Consider the following 16,497-nt stretch of genomic DNA (forward strand, 5'->3'; position numbering starts at 1 on the left):
CCGTTTTTCGCTTTAGTTTTAAATAGATTTTAGTGCCTTTAAGTAATTGCGGATTTCCTATAGAATTGCTTCTAAGCCTTAATACCTTTAGGCATAACTTTTTAGATTTAGTTTTTAGACTTTTAAGTTCCGACGTTTTATTTTCTTATTTTTATTTTTCGACGCCTATTTTTCTACCTTTTTATTTTTCGACACTTTTCGACGCGCAATCTATTTCTTTCTTATTTCTCGACGCTCTAGTTTTTAGGACCTAGAATTTTCTCTATTTCTTATCTAATTCTCAAAACGGAAAGAAAAATTATTTAAGCGGTTAAGTTAATGGACGTTGACATTTTTCTGGTTCGTAGTAATAGTTGGATTTGTTAGTGGCTAGTTGTGGGCTTCCGATTTAAAGGGTCCTGGCTACCTGCTGCATCTTTTGGCTATTCGAAACGTGGGCAAAAATCAGAAAAGTCTATTAATTGGACAACTTATATAAGTTTTTCTATTTTTATAACTAATAGAATAATTCGTGAATGCACCACATTGTAGCTAAAATTTGGCCATCGCAATAAAATGGAAAATTTTGAAAACAAGGCCTTGGAAACTCTTTTTGAACTCCAAAATCAATTAAATCAATACTCTCAACCGAGTGTTGATGACAATTCGGTCAGTCAATCTTGGATCGCGAACGACGAAACAATAACTGGTTGTGAAATCTGTGGAGATTATCACTCAACATGGGAATGTTACTATTACGTTCCTACTGAAAATTACGCACCCACAGAACCTGAATGGAACGATTATGAAGAACACAATTCTAATTGGGATTATTCCCAAGAAGATATTCAAACTCAACAACCAGAAGAACTTGAAGATTCTTTAGATTATATGAGAATCAAACTCGAAGAACTTGATGCTCAAAAGGAACAAATGAGAGAGTTTGTAAATAGGCAAGCTGAAACTCTATCAGATTACACACCTGTTGATCTGAGGAGTATTGTGCAAGAAAATCTCAAATCATCGAATTTTGATGAATTCGAGAGCTCCGAAATCACCAACTATCCCGATGATAATTCTTATTCAGCCTTACCAATTTCACAACATATCGACACATTAGCCTCTACCGACGAAGAAGATGTAAGGGTAACAAATTGGTACTCTTGGGAAAACGATAACGTTGAAAATTTTACCCCCGAGACCAAACCAAACTTCACCATTCCACAACCTTCCAACCCAATATTCTCAAAAGACGAGTCATCTACCGAAGATGAACTACGAGCTTTAATAGATAATGACACCTCGGATTTCACCCAATTGGGTAATAGAGTTGAAAACTTTGATCCCGAGAATAAACGGAAGGAAATGTTAGGAATTGTCCACCCTATAGTATGTATGTCGGTGTATATCGATCCATTTGACCAAGAAACAGAAAAGAGACATATCCATTTACTAAAAGCTACATTTAAAAAAGAATTAGGTAGTGATGATCGGGTGAGTCTAAACTTTAAACCCATTGATATATTATACACCACCCGAGATATAAATAACTGGCTCACTATTCTAATTCGTGGAACTTATTCCACCGACTTCACATATCGTCAGCTAAAGTGTAGGGAAGTCTAACCCCACTTAACGTTAAATTAGGGGTTCGGGATAGTGCATAACTCGTTAATAAACATGCATGATAACTTAGGGTAAAATACGCATTTTCAAAAATTAGCAAACAGTTCAGAAAAGCAACCATTTTTGAAGAAAAACATGTGTGATAAAACAAGAAGGAATGAACGGTGAGGCGCGCCATCTATCATTCGACGAGCTTTGTAAGTACAAACTAGGTAATCTTAATCACTTTTCTACACTAATCACCCTCATAAATTTATAATTATAGTCTGATTTCATGCAAATGAGGGCATTGCATGATCTTAAGTGTGGGGAAGGGTTATAAATTCTCTCGGGTTTATACTTGGTTTATTTGCCAAATTTTGGGAAAATTTGAAAAAAATTTCAACTAAATGAAGTCAAAATCATGTTTATACATATTTATGAACGATGAAAACTAGGTGATAATACCGAAATTATCGTTACCTCGAAAAGGACATAAATTGAGAAACAACCAAAAACGCTTGAATTCATTTAAAATGGAATAAATGAGAATAAAAAGGCAAAGAAAGAAACTAAGTGTGGGGAGAATGTACCAAGTTATTCAATTAAAAACTATCTATCACATGTTTCTGTAAAGTTATTGCAGGTGTTTTTGTTTTGGACTAAATTAACTGTTTTACCCGATGAAAAAAAAGAATAGATGGATCTACACGATGAATCAATTCCATCATTAAAAGGAAGTAAAGTCTTTCGAAAAAGACACGCGCTTCTTGATTTAGGTCATGAAGTTGTCATCCAGACCAGCTGTAGGTTGACGAAAAATCTAGAAAAGTCATCTCTAAAATCAGCTGGAAATCCACGGACCTCAGCATCAAACAGGGTCGCCAAGTGGTCAGATTTATCCTAACCATGAGAAGGATTTATCTCGTACAATGGGGGGGCACCGTGCAAATTAGCTTGATAAGACTAATGAATCAGATCCCCAGAAAGGATAATCTCCTTTAAAGATCAAAAATCAGCTTTTAAGCCTGATATTACTCAATCCTTGAGATTGACCTTAAAGATTGAGAATTCAAACTCATGGAATTCGATGATATCTAAACTCGAGCTTGAACGAGAAAATATTTTGATAAAAATTACAAACCGATTTGTTATCTGAAAACCCATTTTCAATGCGTTCATTACCATTGAACGTAAAATCCTAGGAATTCACCTGGAATTCATTAGGTCACCTGAACCAAATCGGGTGTCAACCGTAAGAACGGTGGTTGCATAGCATGGTCAGAGACAGGACCTTGTGCCAGACCGAAAAATCATAGGAAGATCTTTACTATTGCTCCTACCAAGGATAGTTCTAGCATCCGACACGTTTTTAGACCATGAACAAATGCATGTCATTAGACATTGCCTTAACAGTTTCTTGTTCATCGCTTTCCTTTACAACCGGACGGTAGTTTACCGAAAGTAATATACGGAACAAGTAAACTGGATGTGTGCTTTCCGATACCAGGATAGCAGTGGATTACACGAACCTAAAAGTTTTAAAGCCAAAATATTGATCCACAAATATATTTTGCAACACCAAAGAATGGATTAAATCAGAAAACTTGTCTAGGGTAAAATCTAGCTTGAATTTTCAAAAGATCAAATGTTTTCATAAAGATCCAATTTCCTTAAGGATCTACATTTTTATAAGTCATGTGGGACTGTAAACCGCCTTTCAAATGTGCACTTTGCTTTGGAAACCGAAAGTAAATCGGTTATTTGATTGTAAGTGTCGTTGACCTAAACCCAAGGCAACTGTGGATGACACACCCACCTTTAACCATGGTTCTATCATTACTATCATTGTTTATACCGCTCTATCAAAATCACTGATGTACAAAGTGTGAAGAATAAAGAAGTGATTCGTGTGATGTATTATATTATTTCAAGACTGTATTGCTTGAGGACAAGCAACGTTCAAGTGTGGGGATATTGATAAGGCTAAAAAGGAACATATATTTCATAGCATTATCCCCCAAGAAAGACAGGATTTTAGTTGTAATTGTTCCATATTCAAGTAATATTCGTTTATATTTAATAAGTGCGAAGACAAAAGGCGAAAACGAAGAATTGAAGACGGAAAGGTCCAAAATGCTCAAATGTACAAGATACAATTAAAGTGGTTCAAATTATTGATGAAGAACGTCTAAAAATGACAAGAGTACAAGTTGCGGAACGCAAAGTACACGATATAAAATAATACGCGAAGACGTCCGAAAATCCGGAACCGGGACCCGAACCAAGAAGAAACGCCCGACGCAACGGACCAAAAATATCTAGTCTACTATGCACAAGAATAAAATATAATATATAAATAATTATATTAATTATTTATATATTTATATTTATTTTAAATTATGTCGACGAACAAGAAAACAAAAATGATTGAGCTGGATTCTGATGGCCATGCGACTCGCATGGATTTATGCCTATTTCCCATGCGAGTCGCATGAGGATCAGAATCAGGCCTGGTCTATAAATTTGCCAGTTTTCGTTCGTTTTAACACACACCACACACAAAAATACATAATAATACTCCATAAGATAATAAATATATATATATATATAGTATAGATTAGTGTTATATTAGATTAGTTCGGGTTATGTAAAGGTTATTTTACGGATTTTTAAAGTCGGAGCTCTGTCCGTGTAACACTACGCGATAAATAATCAATGTAAGCTATGTTCTTCTTTTTAAATTAATGTCTCGTACTTAAGTTATTATTATGCTTATTTGAGCCGAAGTAATCATGATGTTGGGCTAATTACTAAAATTGGGTAATTGGGTTTTGTACCATAATTGGGGTTTGGACAAAAGAACGACACTTGTGGAAATTAGACTATGGGATATTAATGGGCTTTATATTTGTTTAACTAAATGATAGTTTGTTAATGTTAATATAAAGATTTACAATTGGGCGTCCCTATAAATTACCATATACACTCGATCGGACACGATGGGCAGGGTATTTATATGTACGAATAATCGTTCATTTAACCGGACACGGGAATGGATTAATAGCCACTAGAATAATTAAAACAGGGGTGAAATTATGTACAAAGGACACTTGGTATAATTGATAACAAAATATTAAAACCTTGGGTTACACTCAGTCGACATCCTGGTGTAATTATTAAACAAAGTATTAAAATCTTGTTACAGTTTAAATCCCCAATTAGTTGGAATATTTAACTTCGGGTATAAGGATAATTTGACGAGGGCACTCGCATTTTATATTTATGACCGATGGACTGTTATGGACAAAAACCAGACGGACATATTAAATAATCCAGGACAAAGGACAATTAACCCATGGGCATAAAACTAAAATCAACACGTCAACCATCATGATTACGGAAGTTTAAATAAGCATAATATATTTTATTTCATTTTTTTTCGTACTTTTATTTATTGTCATTTCAATTATTGTTATTTATTTTATATTGTTATTTAAATATCGTCATTTACTATACGCTTCGCTTAAAATATAAATCGACAAACCGGTCATTAAACGGTAAAACCCCCACTTTTATATATTATTATATATATATTTATATATTTTTGTACAAATATAATTATATAAAAATAAGTGTTTCATAAGCCCGTCTCCCTGTGGAACGAACCGAACTTACTAAAAACTATACTACTCCGCGACTAGGTACACTGCCTATTGTGTTGTAGCAAGGTTTTGGTATATCCATTTTGTAAATATTTAATTAAAACTTGTTAAATTTTGTAGCATTCCGTATTAAAAATATAGTATATTTCGTAACCCCACGCTACCACATCAGTAGTAATAGTTGGATTTGTACGTGGACCGGGTTATTGGAGCCAAACAGTACTCAATTATATTGAGACCAAACGAATCCTGCCCCTTTGCTGCATCTTTTGGCTATTCGAAACGTGGGCAAAATCAGAAAAGTCTATTAATTTGATAACTTATATAATTTTTCTTATTTTTATAACTAATAGGATATTCAGTGAATGCACCGAGCAAAACGTTCACCACCTTTTGTACGTTCACCACCTGTAACTCGATCAAGACATCTAGCAAATATTTTTGCCGTTGATTTTTCTTTAGAATCGTCATCCAGTCGACCAAGTACTCCAATTCAAATTTCCGATAATCCATTTTTTGAACCCGACCTCACAATTGAGAATCCGGAGAATATTCAGGGACAATTCATAGATCCTGAACCATTAATCTTTCCTCCGGAACCACCAATCATTCAAACAGAGATTGTCAAGGAACAACCCATTAAATCAAAATCCTCTAGTGATTCAGATTCAACAAATTCAATCATGGAAAATCTGGAACCTCTAAGTATGGAAGACCGAATGAGAGCTAAACGCACTGGCCAAGGTCACGCAATTACTCAACCAAACATTAATGCGCCAGATTATGAAATCAAAGGACAAATTCTACACATGGTAACTAATCAATGCCAATTTAGTGGTGCGCCGAAGGAAGATCCAAATGAACATCTTCGTACATTTAATAGGATCTGTACACTATTTAAAATAAGAGAAGTGGAGGATGAATAGATATATCTCATGTTATTTCTCTGGACTTTAAAGGGAGAAGCCAAAGATTGGTTAGAATCGTTACCTGAAGGGGTGATTGATACAAGGGACGTTTTAGTTGAAAATTTTCTTAAACAATTCTTTCCGGCATCTAAAGCCGTGAGACTTCAAGGAGAAATTGTTACGTTCACACAAAAGCCAAACGAAACTCTTTATAAGGCGTGGACAAGATTTGGAAAGTTATTAAGAAGATGTCCGCAACATGGTTTAGACACTTATCAAATAGTACAAATATTCTACCAAGGATGCGACATCACTACAAGAAAAGACATCGATATAGCAGCTGGTGGTTCCATTATGAAGAAAACAGCAACTGATGCTTACAAAATTATTGATAACACTGCTTCCCACTCACATGAGTGGCATCAAGAAAAAGATATCGTTAGATCATCTAAAGCAGCTAGAGCTGATTCTAGCCATGACTTACATTCCATTTCCGCAAAGATAGATGCTGTAGAGAGACGAATGGAAAAGATGACTAAAGATATCCACTCAATACGAATTAGTTGTGAGCAGTGTGGAGGACCACATTTGACAAAAGATTGTCTCAGTATTGAACTAACAATGGAACAAAGAGAGAATGTTTCATATATAAACCAAAGGCCTGGAAATAATTATCAGAATAATTATCAACCGCCAAGACCGATCTACAATCAAAACCAAAATTATAACCAAAATGTTCCATACAACAATCAACAAGGTCCTAGTAATCAACAAGTATCCAATAATACTTACAACCAGCAAAGACCTATTTTTTCAAAACAAACCACCACAAACCGATGATAAAAAGCCAAATTTAGAAGATATGATGTCGAAGCTAGTTGATTCTCAAACTCAATTTTTCACATCTCAGAAACAAATCAATGAACAAAATGTTCAAGCATTTAGAAATCAACAAGCTTCTATTCAAAATCTGAATCAAAAAGTGAGCAACCTAGCAAGGTTAATAGGTGAAAGAAAACCGGGAAGTCTACCTAGTGATACAAATGCTAACCCCCAGAATGAAACAGCTAAAGCCATTACCACGAGAAGTGGTATTACACTTAAACCACCTGAAATACCTGTAATTTCTGATGAAGCTATTCCTACTCCACAAGAACCACAATCTGATCAAGATAAGGAAACAGAACCGGTAGTTGAAAAGGTTAATGAAGATAACACAGTTAAGGCTAAACCTTATGTTAAACCATATCAACCACCACTTCCTTACCCGAGTAAAATGAGAAAAGAGAGACTTGAAGCCAAGCAATCCAAATTCTTGGATATGTTTAAACAGATAAATGTCAATCTTCCTTTCATTGATGTGATTTCAGGAATGCCTAGATATGCTAAATTTCTGAAAGATATGATCACAAATAGAAAGAAAATGGAAGAACTCTCGGCTGTTACTATGAATGCAAATTGTTCTGCAGTACTGTTGAATAAGATACCAGAAAAATTATCAGATCCAGGAAGTTTCACAATTCCATGCTAGTATAAATTTAATGCCGTATTCACTATACGCTAAACTAGACCTTGGAGAATTGAAACCAACACGAATAAGTATACAACTAGCTGATAGATCAGTAAAATATCCTAGAGGGATAATGGAGAACATGCTAGTTAAAGTTGGTACTTTAGTATTTTCAGTAGATTTTGTTATTCTGGACATGGAAGAAGATTCTCAAGTTCCTCTCATATTAGGAAGACCATTCTTAAACACGGCTAAAGCAATGATAGATGTGTTCGGTAAGAAACTGACCCTAAGTATAGAGGACGAGAGTGTTACCTTTTCAGTTGATAGAGCAATGAAACAACCACAATCTACAGATGATACATGTTATTATATTCAAACTATAGAATCACATGCAGAATTGTTAGAAGAATTTCCAGAATTACAAGGAAAGGGAGAATGTTCTTTAGGAGAAGGAACTGAACCAATTGATGAAACTGAAATGTTAGCTACACTTATGGCTAATGGATATGAACCAACAACAGAAGAAATTCAAATGCTAAAAGAAGAAGACAAATATCGATATAAATCATCGATAAAAGAACCACCGACATTAGAGTTAAAGCCACTTCCAAACCATTTGGAATATGCTTATTTACATGGTGAATCTGAATTACCTATAATAATATCGTCTTCTCTTACTGAAAATGAAAAATCTAAACTCATTTCTGTGCTAAAAGCTCATAAACCAGCCATTGCATGGAAGATTCATGACATTAAAGGAATAAGTCCTTCGTATTGCATACATAAAATCCTTATGGAAGAAGGTCATAAAACGTATGTGCAACGCCAATGAAGACTAAATCCTAATATGCAAGATGTTGTTAAGAAAGAAATTATTAAACTGCTGGATGCAGGTTTAACATATCCAATCTCTGATAGTCCATGGGTAAGCCCAGTTCAATGCGTACCTAAGAAGGGTGGCATGACTGTCATCACAAATGAGAAAAATGAGCTTATTCCTACTAGGACTGTAACAGGATGGCGTGTTTGTATTGATTATAGAAAATTAAATTACGCCACCTGAAAAGATCACTTTCCTTTACCTTTAATTGATCAAATGTTGGAAAGATTAGCCAGAAATAGTTACTATTGTTTTCTTGATGGTTTTTCCGGATATTTTCAAATTCCAATAGCACCCGAGGACCAAGAGAAAACCATGTTCACGTGCCCTTATGGTACTTTTACTTACAAAAGCATGCCATTTGGACTTTGCAACGCCCCTGCAACCTTTCAAAGATGCATGATGGCGATTTTTCACGACATGATAGAAGAATGCATGGAAGTTTTCATGGATGACTTTTCAGTCTTCGGTGATACTTTTGAAACATGTCTAGTTAATCTTGAACGAATGCTTATTAGATGCGAACAATCAAATCTAGTACTTAATTGGGAGAAATGCCATTTCATGGTTAAAGAAGGCATCGTTCTTGGACATAAAATTTCAAAGGAAGGAATTGAAGTGGATAGAGCTAAAGTAGATGTAATTGCTAAACTTCTACATCCCACCAATGTTAGAGGAGTTAGGAGTTTTCTAGGGCATACCGGTTTTTACCGACGTTTCATAAAAGGTTTTTCTAAAATTGCCACTCCTATGAATAAACTCTTAGAAAAGGACGCTCCATTCATCTTTTCAGATGAATGCATCAAATATTTTAATATACTTAAAGAAAAACTCACTAATGCGTCGATCATGATAACTCCAAATTAGAATATACCGTTTGAACTTATGTGCGATGCAAGTGATTTTACAATGGGAGCCGTTTTAGGACAAAGGATTGAAAAACGATTTCAACCTATATATTATGCTAGTAAGACGTTACAAGGAGCACAAACAAATTACACAACTACTGAAAAAGAAATCCTTGCTATTGTCTTTGCTTTTGACAAATTTCGTTCATATCTCGTTCTAGCAAAAACGGTGGTCTATACCGACCATTCTGCTCTTAGATACCTATTTTCGAAACAAGATACCAAACCAAGATTAATCCGTTGGATCTTACTCTTACAAGAGTTCGATATTGAAATCCGAGACAAAAAGGGAGCAGAAAATCTCGCCGCTGATCATCTTTCTCGTCTTGAAAATCCCGAATTAGAAGTACTAAATGAATCGGCCATACAAGACAACTTTCCTGATGAATATCTATTGAAGATAGATTATAATGAAATTCCATGGTTTGCAGACTATGCAAACTACTTAGTATGTGGATTCTTTGAAAAAAGATTATCGTACCAAAAACGAAAGAAATTCTTTAGTGATATAAAACACTATTTCTGGGAAGATCCACATCTATTTAAAAGTTGTCCCGATGGAATAATACGTCGATGTGTATTCGAAGATGAAGCTAGTCAAATCTTAAACCATTGTCACACAGGACCAACAGGAGGGCATTATGGGCCACAACTCACAGCAAGAAAAGTTTATGATGCTGGATTCTATTGGCCTACAATTTTCAATTTACAAATCCTGTGATGCATGTCAAAGGGCCAGAAAAATAAGTCAACGTGATAAAATGTCACAAAATGTCATTCAAGTATGTGAAGTATTTGACATTTGGGGTATTGACTTTATGGGTCCATTTCCAAAATCTCATAATAATCTATACATTCTCGTTGCTATTGATTATGTATCTAAATGGACGGAAGCACAAGCTCTCCCAACTAACGATGCACGAGTTGTAGTCAACTTTTTAAAACATCTTTTTCAAGGTTTGGAACACCGAAAGCTTTAATAAGTGATCGGGGAACTCATTTCTGTAATAATCAACTTGAGAAAGTTCTCAAAAGATATGGAGTAACTCATAAAATCTCCACCGCTTATCATCCACAAACAAGTGGACAAGTTGAAAATACCAACCGAGCTTTAAAACGTATTCTAGAGAAAACCGTAGAATCAAATCTGAAGGAATGGTCCATGAAATTGGAGGATGCACTCTGGGCTTTTAGAACAGCCTACAAAACTCCAATTGGAACCACACATTTTAAACTCGTTTACGGAAAAGCATGTCATCTTTCAGTAGAAATTGAACACAAAGCATTTTGGGCTTTGAAGACATGTAATCTTGATTTACATGAAGCCGGACGTCTACGATTAAGTCAACTAAACGAATTAGAAGAATTAAGACATGAAGCATATGAAAATTCGTTAATATATAAGGAAAGAACGAAGAAAGGGCATGATAAAAGAATCAGAAGTTCAAAAGAATTTAAAGAAGGAGACAGAGTTCTTCTTTTCAATTCACGATTCAAGCTATTTCCTGGAAAATTGAAATCAAGATGGTCTGGACCATTTATAGTCAAAAGAGTTTTCCCATACGGAACAATAGAATTAATAAATTCAAATGGGATTGAATTTAAAGTTAATGGTCACAGAGTTAAACATTACATACATGGTCCGATGGAAGTTGACAACGAAGTTAATCACAATTTCAACACCACATCTAACTAAGTGTGGGGAGGTTCGAATCTTTTTAGGGTAATATGTATTTCTGTTAGAGTTAGATTTTTGTTTTCGTGTAGTTCTCAGAAATGGAACCCGAATGGTCTTTCCCTAGCAGACCCTAAAGAACTAGTCTTCTCCCCCCATTCTGAAATTTTTTTATTTTTTAGGTTTTTACGAAATGAAGACTTCCTGTGAACTAAACCATGGTCTAATGCTACACGCTTTAATCACTAAACATAATAATGACACCCTTCCAAGTGAATTGGTATCATTAATCAGAGGTAAATTGGACGGAGTAAGAAAAGAATCGAGAAACGAAAATAATAAGTTACAATTTGGTAAAGGAAAATCAAAATCCACAGCGAAAAGGAGAGCTCGACACCTTGAAAGATGTCACAAATGCGGAAAATGGTCACACGAAGGTAAATGTTCAAATAATCAAACCTATTCAAACACCGAATTTGTTACTTTATGCAGAGATGGACCGTTCATATGTTTAGAAGAAAAATCGTTGAATGCTCGAGGTTACGCCTATGTAGCTATGGAAAACCAATTAGTCCAACTATCTTATGAGTGAGCTAGAGCATATCACTAAGAAATCTATCTCACAGGTAAGTATGTACAGTTTTTATTTTTATTTTTATTTTTAACCTTTTGATAATAAACGCTAATTTGTTCGCTATAAAGTATTAAATTGGTATTCGATAAAATTAGGTCTTGCGACCGAAATTATTGATATCATACAAAAATTTATTACATCACTGCGAAATTTACCGTTTATTCTTAAGGTATAAATATCTTTAATCAATCAACCCAAAATATTTCAAAAATTCGTCATGAGTTAAACTAGGTTATGAAACCAAAATTACTTAACCGAAAAGAGGGACGCATATTTTTGATAATATTTGATTGATTAAAGTGGGATAAAAGCCAAAAAGATTTTTAATTTTATTTTTACTTTGTTTTTAAAATTAATATATAAATATTAAATTGATATTTTAAACTTTTTAAAATCAATATATTTAAGTTTGTAAATATTTGGAAAATTAATATTTTTAATATAAGTTTGTATGTATAAAACCAAAAATATAATATAAGTTTAGTGTGAATTTTTAAATTTTATTAATATGAATTTTTAAAGTTATGCATTTTTAAATTTAAGTTTGGTGTGAATTTAAAAATAAAAATGTACTTTATTTTGTTAAGTTAAAAATATGATTTTTAAAATTCGTCGTGAGTTGAAGACTAGGTCGTTGAATCGAAATTGCTCTATCCAAGGGAGGGACGAGAACTTTTATTATCATTATTTTTAATCTTATTGACTTAAAGTACGCCAAAAACATTAAAAAACCCAAAAATCTTTGCTTTTAAAACAATGTTTTAAAATGACGAAATTTTAAAATTTTGTCGAGGGATGGACTAGGTCAACGTACCGAAATAACCTCATCCTAAATAAAAAAGGAAAACAAAATTTTAAATTACTCCATAAATTGTTTTATTATTAAAGGTTATATTAAAAAAAAAAAAAAAAAACAACCGCACTCGCGGTACTTTGTGGGTACCCACATCCGCACTCGTAGAGGGTGCAAAACCCAGACTAGATAACTGGTTGACCAGACCAGTTTCAACACACCACACCCAATTTTTTTTATTTTTCTGCGAAAAAACCCACAAAACCACTCCAAAATTCGCGATTTTTCACCGATAAACATAAATTTTTTTGCTAAAATCATGTTGAGAAGGATGCTACCAAGAAGTTACTCAAGAAAATCGGTAATTTCTACATCTAAACACCATTTAATTCGGGTTATTAGTGTTCTTGAACAAAAATATACCTAATTTGATTTTGATAATTTCTAGTGTAATTGTGTTTAAATTGATCGTATATTATGCTTGTATAACCTAGATTGATGCTATTTAACATGATTAGAAGCCTTAAACTTCAATTTTTGAGTAATCTAGGGTTTGTGTTCTTGAGCAAAATTGGGACTTTTTGATATAAACGGGTTATGGCCGAATTTTGTTGTTAGTTTATATTAAATTGAGTAGTGTAACATGTTTAGGTTGCTAAATGATCAAAACTTTGATCCTAAACATGAGTTTCAAAAATTAAAGTGGACTTTTTGAGTCAAAAATGCATGAACTCAATTTAATTGAAATAAATGCCAATTGGAACTTGTTTAATTGCTAGTAATGATTATTTTGACATGTTATTTGAGATAAAAGCTAAAGATCATTGTATACATTCTCATATATGTTCATTTGTAAAAGTGTAGAATTGTTAATATTATGAAAATGTGTATAAAGTTTAATATAGATTAAACATGTCATTGTAATTGTTTTGATTTATGATTTTGCTAACACTAATGCATATTTGGATGCACAAAAATTGTGTTTGATATGTTTTGCAGACTGAAAGGGGTGAATCTTCATCCGCATCTCAGGCTCACAATGCTCCTCCTGAGAATGCAGCAGAACAGGAGATTAATGACCTATATAGACAAGAACTACCACATCAATACATTCCATATTCAAATATAGAATTGGCAGATTTACATCCTAATTTAAGGTTTGATCGACATTGGATAGATTATCTAAAAAACCAGAGGAACTTGCATACCCTTCAGTCTAATGTTGTTGAAGTACCTAGAGTCATAGATTGGGAACCATTAGAAACAGTTGGATTAGCCGATCCAATCAGAGAATTACTTACACAAAGGTATGGTAATTCTACTTTTACTGATTAGGAACGTTTGTTTAATATACGTAGACGTGTGTATAGAGAATGGTGTGTGGAGTTATTGTGTAGTATTGAAATAAATGATCGGGTATCTACCTTAACCGATCGTAGTTTTATTAGATTTTTATTAGGAGGAGTGATGCGCCTATGTCTCTACTAGACATGGCTCAGGCTTTGTGTATATATACGCCTGAGGAGTTGGCATCTACTGATTGTCAAGGGTTGATACTTAATGGTAGGAGAATTGATGAGAATTTTGATATGAATGGTGTATGGAGTAGAATGACTAGGCATACACGATTTCGTGGGGGGAATAACTCTTATACTGATATTGATAGAGCTGAGCTAAGAGTAATCCATAGGTTCTTAGCAAATTCGATTACACAGCGAGGTAAGAACAAAGAGAAAGTAAATGGGAATGATTTATTTTATCTCATGTGTATCCGAGACCCACAAAGCGCTGTGAGTATACCTTATTATGTGGGTTATTATTTATCAGCTATAGTTAAGAGTATACGGCCTAATGGGATAATAGGAGGTGGTATCTTTGTTACCCTAATTGCTGAGTATCTCGGTGTTGATAGAAATCGAGGGGGATTAATAATTGTAGCACCGGAACCCCGTGATACAATTGGTTTAAAAGTATATCATGGTGCTAAGGTTTTAAAGAAAAAACATAACGCTGCAGCACCATATGAGGGCTCGCACCCACAGGTCGAAAGAGATCAGCAGCAAGGTAACGCGAGAGGGGGGAATGAGATGATAGAAATGCAACTTTTTATGGCTCATCATGAGTATGAAATGGCTAGACAACGAGCATTTCAAGATTGGCAGTATCATCAAAACCAAATCACGAGTCATCGTGCACACATAAATGCAACTTACATTGCGACTCCAATGCCCGTATTTCCTCCTTGGACTATACAGACCCGACCACCGTACCCTACATATGACCCAGCTCAAGCATTCTACAGTACATACGGCTATGAATGGGATCCATACTGGCACTAGCCTTATCAACCCTGATTTCTTTTATTTTTATTTTTATTTATTTGATAACTTGTAATTTTATACTTTTAATATTTCTTTTGATATTTTAATAGTTTTTATTTTCTAACTTTTATTATTAGATTTTTAATAATTTTTGAATATGGGGTGATATACCCAACTTCAAAAATATGTATATATATGTTTGTAGTTTTTCTCATGTACAAAACAGGGCAAAACAGCGCATTTTCAAAGACTGGCATTAAGTTCAGCAAAAGCTAGTACTTTTGACGACAAAATAAAAAATAAATGTGATGTAACAACAAGACGGAATGAACAAATGATGTGCACCATTTATCATTCAGCAAACAAACGCCAATATGTTTGGAAACTTTGGTAAAATTTAATCATTTTTCTACGATAATCACCCTCAATAATTTAAATTGTTACTGATTTCTTGCAAATGAGGGCATTGCAAGATCTTAAGTGTGGGAAGGGGTTAAATTCTTTCGAATTTTTAAAATTTTTAACTTAAACACTTGGTTACCATTAAAAATACTAGTAACGCAGTAGTTGTATTAGAATCTAGTGCTCTCTGATAATAAAGAACAGCCCTAGTCTTATATACTGACTACCCAATTCTAGTAAAATTTTTCAAAATTTTCAATTAAATGAACTCAAAATCATGTTTATACATATTTATGAATGATAAAACTAGGTGTTAACACCGAAATTATTGTTACCTCAGAAAGGACATAAATTGAGAAACAAACCAAAATGTTAGAATTCATTTAAAATGGAATAGAGGACAATAAAAAGGCAAATAAAAGAAAATAAAAGCCAAGTGTGGGAAAAATTTACCAAGTTATTTAAAACATATATCACATATTTTTTTACAAATAACTGAAGATGCTTTTGCTTTAGACTAAACTAAAAAGTTTTACCCGATTTACTGTAAGAAAGATGGATTTACACGATGAATTAATTTCATCATTAAAAGGAAGTAAAGTCTTTCGAAAAAGACACGCGCTTCTTGATTTAGGTCATGAAGTTGTCGTCCAGACCAGCTGTAGGTTGACAAAAAATCTAGAAAAGTCATCTCTAAAATCAGCAGGAAATCCACGGACCTCAGCATCAAACAGGGTCGCCAAGTGGTCAGACTTATCCTATACATGAGAGGATCTGTTTTGTAAAATGGGGAGGACGCCGTGCAAATTAGCTGGATAAGACTAATGAATCAGATCCCCAGAAAAGGATAATCTCCTTAAAAGATCAAAAATCAGCTTTTAAGCCTGATATTACTCAATCCTAGAGATTGACCTTAAAGATTGAGAATTACAAACTCATGGAATTCGATGATATCTAAACTCGAGCTTGAACGAGAAAATATTTTGATCAAAATTACAAACCGATTTGTTTTCTGAAAACCCTATTTTGCGTTCATTACTATTGAACGTAAAATCCTAGGAATTCACTTGGAATTCAATAGGTCACCTGAACCAAATCGAGTGTCAACCGTAAGAACGGTGGTTTCATAATATGGTCGAAGACAGGACCTTGTGCCAGACCGAAAAATTATAAGGGTGAGCTTTACTATTGCTCCTACCAAGGATAGTAATTGC

Source organism: Rutidosis leptorrhynchoides, chromosome 3 (genome assembly GCF_046630445.1).
Source record: "Rutidosis leptorrhynchoides isolate AG116_Rl617_1_P2 chromosome 3, CSIRO_AGI_Rlap_v1, whole genome shotgun sequence".
Lineage (NCBI taxonomy): Eukaryota > Viridiplantae > Streptophyta > Magnoliopsida > Asterales > Asteraceae > Rutidosis > Rutidosis leptorrhynchoides.